We start from the raw sequence: 4,649 nt of genomic DNA, 5'->3' as shown, positions 1-4,649 counted from the left end.
AAGCGCGGGCCTGTCCCCGCCCCAGGCCCCGCCCCGGGCCCCGGTTCTGCCCGCAGAGCCCGTGTCCCGTGAGCCGGCGCCCTGCGTGACGAGGTGAGGAGGGAGCGGCGGGCCTTTCGCTTTCTATGTGACCTGTCTTCCCAGCGCAGCAGCGTCTGGGGGGGCAGGGTTCTGTGCTGCCACTTTTAAAGCAATAACAGAACCAAAATGTTTTTCAGAAGGCACTTGGTTAAAGTACTAGGGCTGCCTATACATGGTAATTGTATACAAGGGAGGAACAACCGTCAGGTTGTCAGTCAGAAGTTTTCTTGCACAGAGCCTCCTGCCCTGGCTGTACCCGGCGTGTTTGGTGTCAGGGCATCAGACTATGTGTGAATTCTCACAGTCAAACATCTTGGAGAAAATCAAGTCATCAGGACTGTTGTGGTCATTGTTAGATGATCATGCCTGGTGAAATGGAGCGTGCAGATGAAGCTGACAGCTCCAAATTAGCTCCTAAGTCAAGAGTTACAGTACCATAAACGTCACTCCTGCTATAAACTGGGAAGTTTGCTGGGGATGGGGCTCTTCCTCAATGGCTGCCATCCCTGGAAGGTCTCCCTGGTCGTTCTGCCCCCCAGGCTCTCCCCTGTGCTGTGCCTGTTGGGCTCTCCCTGGAGCTGTGGTGCTCACAGGGTTGGATACCTGGCACCCACTGCTGGGAGCACACAGCTAATTATATAGAATCATAGAATCATAGAATCATAGAATCTTAGGGGCTGGAAGGGACCTCGAGAGATCCTCTAGTCCAACCCCCCTGCCAGAGCAGGGTCACCTAGAGTACATCACACAGGAACTCATCCAGGTGGGTTTTGAATGTCTCCAGTGAGGGAGACTCCACAACCTCCCTGGGCAGTCTGTTCCAGTGCTCTGTCACTCTTACAGTAAAAAAATTTTTTCGGATATTCACCTTGAACCTCCTATGCTCCAATTTACACCCATTACCCCTTGTCCTATCACTGGTCATCACTGAGAAAAGCCTAACTCCATCCCCCTGACACTCACCCCTTACATATTTGTAAACATTGATGAGGTCACCCCTCAGTCTCCTTTTCTCCAAGCTAAAGAGACCCAGCTCCCTCAGCCTTTCCTCATAAGGGAGATGTTCCACTCCCTTAATCATCTTCGTAGCTCTGCGCTGGACTCTCTCGAATTGATACTTCTTAACTTGTAAGATTCACATCTCAAAATCAGAAGTCAAAGTAGAAAACTAGTATGACTTATAACTTTTAAGTTTATACTGCTGGGCTCATCTACAGCCTCTTGAACATTAGATACAGATAAATCACCCATAAAGCAAAAAAGTAGATACTAAGTCACTCTCCTGAACAGAAGTCAGTTAATGGTGACAGATAAATGTTGCCATCTACAAAAAGTTTTCACCTCCAGTGTTCCCCCAGATTACCTTCTCTGTTTCTCTTCCAAATCTATCAGTCCACTGATAGCAACATGCCTTGGTCTTTGTTTCCAACATTAGACCAAATGTATAACTTATAGAATCATAGAATCATAGAATCATAGAATCTTAGGGGCTGGAAGGGACCTCGAGAGATCATCTGGTCCAACCCCCCTGCCAGAGCAGGGTCACCTAGAGTACATCACACAGGAACTCATCCAGGTGGGTTTTGAATGTCTCCAGTGAGGGAGACTCCACAACCTCCCTGGGCAGTCTGTTCCAGTGCTCTGTCACTCTCACAGTAAAAAAATTTTTTCGGATATTCACCTTGAACTTCCTATGCTCCAATTTACACCCATTACCCCTTGTCCTATCACTGGTCATCACTGAGAAAAGCCTAACTCCGTCCCCCTGACACTCACCCCTTACATATTTGTAAACATTGATGAGGTCACCCCTCAGTCTCCTTTTCTCCAAGCTAAAGAGACCCAGCTCCCTCAGCCTTTCCTCATAAGGGAGATGTTCCACTCCCTTAATCATCTTCGTAGCTCTGCGCTGGACTCTTTCAAGCAGTTCCCTGTCCTTCTTGAACTGAGGGGCCCAGAACTGGACACAATACTCCAGATGTGGCCTCACCAATGCAGAATAGAGGGGGAGGAGAACCTCTCTTGACCTACTAACCACACCCTTTCTAATGCACCCCAGGATGCCATTGGCCTTCTTGGCCACAAGGGCACATTGCTGGCTCATGGTCATCCTCCTGTCTACCAGGACCCCCAGGTCTCTTTCACCTACACTACTCTCCAGCAGTTCAGCCCCCAACCTGTACTGGGACATGGTGTTGTTCTTCCCCAAATGTAAAACTCTGCACTTCCCCTTGTTGAATTTCATCATGTTTCTCCCCGCCCAACTCTCCAACCTATCTAAGTCTCTCTGAATGGCAGCACAGCCTTCTGGTGTGTCAGCCACTCCTCCCAGCTTAGTGTCATCAGCAAACTTGCTGAGGGTACATTCTATACCCTCATCCAGGTCGTTGATGAAGATGTTGAACAACACCGGTCCCAGTACCGACCCCTGTGGGACTCCACTAGTCACACACCTCCAACCAGATTCTGCCCCATTGACTACAACTCTCTGACTCCTTCCTTTCAACCAGTTCCTAATCCACCTCACTTCCTGATCACCAAACCCATACCTGATCAACTTTTCTACAAGGATGCTGTGGGAGACGGTGTCAAATGCTTTACTGAAATCAAGATAAACCACATCTACCGCTCTACCATCATCTATCCACCTAAACAGCACTGGGAATAAGAGTACTTCTCTGTTACTGTTTCATTAAATCTGTTTTCACTTCAATCCAGGGGTCTTCTTTGTTTTTCTCAATTCCCTTTCTTGGATGGGGTGGGGTCATCAGGTGGTAGGAACAACTGCCTTAAAGTAGACAGCTGTGAAGAACAGAACTTTTTCCTGGTTTTCTGTAGTGCTGAGTAGCAGACAGCTGGTGCCCTCTCTGGATGCTAAATGAGACCCATGGTTGTGGTACAATCTGGAATTTGTCTGATTTCCACCTGTCACAAGGGCAGGCAGCATCTGCCTCCTTCACTATCAGCATTTTGAGTAAACAAAGCATTTGTTTATCAGTGTGACCCAGTCACCAGATGGAGCTGCACCCTATAGCATCAGAGGAATTTGTTTAATAGGTATTTTATTGAGTTTTTAAATACATCTTTTATTTGACACCTCTTACTAGTATTGGTCATCTGGCAATAGTGTTTTCCCTTTAGAAATGTAGCCTGACTTTGAGAACCCCACTCATCATCAATCACACTTGTCATCTGGAGGAAAATGCATAAATTATCATATCTGTGGCTCCAAGATTCCGTGCCTGAACTTACACTGCACATGGAGAACACAGAGAAGAAAACTGGGTGGAACTCACAGCCCATGGCACTGTGGCCACAAGCTCCTTCTGCTTGGAGGGAAAATCTCCCACTAGCTGAAGATGTCCTACAACAATAACATTCTTTTCTAGCCAGCAGAAAGCAGCAAGAGGATCATCCAGGACAGGACAGAGCTTTGCCAGGGACTGCACAAGTGGAGGAGTCAGCTGTGTTTGGGGTGATGAGGATATCGTGTTTGCCACAGAGTATTTATTTTAGCAAACAAGCATATGGAGGGCGTGGGCAGTCAATGAGATGGAGGCTGTTCCTGCTGCACGGAGGAGATTGTGTGTGAGGTCATACGTATGGAACTATGTACTCCTGCCCAAGGGCTTTTGCAACAGTCTTCACAGTCTGGGTGCAGAGCTCACCCTCCCTGGGTGAGCCCTAAAACCAGCCATCCTTTGGGCATGTTGCAAAGCCTGCTGAAGGCCAAGGGTGAGGGAAGCTGCCTGTTGAAGGCAGCCTCAGCACAGCTCCCAGAGAACACTCGGGGAAGTAATGCCCAGTGACCACTGAGCTGGTGAAACTGACATGGGTTTTCCTGTTAGCATGTACTGCCTGGCTTGGGAAGGCAGCCCAGCCTCTGCCATCATGCTGTCTGCCCATCTGCTCCTTCCTTTGCTGTCTCTGGAACTCACTGACCAATTTGAACCAACTGTGATCAGGACGTAGGGATTTCAGAGGTAATTACCATCCCTTAAATGTAATAAAGAAGAGTGCCAAATGTCAGAAATGCTGCTGTGCAAGAAAGAGGAAGGTCCCAGCCCTGTCACAACTCGATCAGCAGCAGCCAGCTGACCCCAGGTATGTGTGAACTGTTGACCCACCAACAACACACAGAGCTCCAGGTAATGTAAATATACCGGGATGGGGGAGGAGGAGGCTTCACTGCATTCCTTGTTCAAAAAACAAGTCCTGAATTTTTGAACCATGTGATTCTGACCAAAAGCAGATAACAACTCTGACAAGAGCCCAAAGAAAACAAAACGTCAGTAGTCATACTGTTCTGTCTTAGAATAGTCATTTAAAGCCTGACACGACATTTTGAAGCAGGAACCCGGTTTGAACGCTGCTGTCAGACGTTTGGGGACATAACCCTGCCAGGAACCCGGTCTGGCTGTTTCCGTGAATCCCACCGGGGTGGCAGACGGTCACCCGGCGTTCGGCTGCTCAGCGGACACCCCTTGCCCTGCCCGGCAGCCGCCCGGCTCCCCTCCCTCCCCCGCCCGGTCCCAGCCCAGCCCGCGGCTCCGCCCCCCGGAGCAGCC

This window comes from Chaetura pelagica, unplaced genomic scaffold, assembly GCF_000747805.2.
Source record: "Chaetura pelagica isolate M959 unplaced genomic scaffold, ChaPel_1.0 scaffold20, whole genome shotgun sequence".
Lineage (NCBI taxonomy): Eukaryota > Metazoa > Chordata > Aves > Apodiformes > Apodidae > Chaetura > Chaetura pelagica.
Note: the sequence above shows the minus strand (reverse complement) of the source record.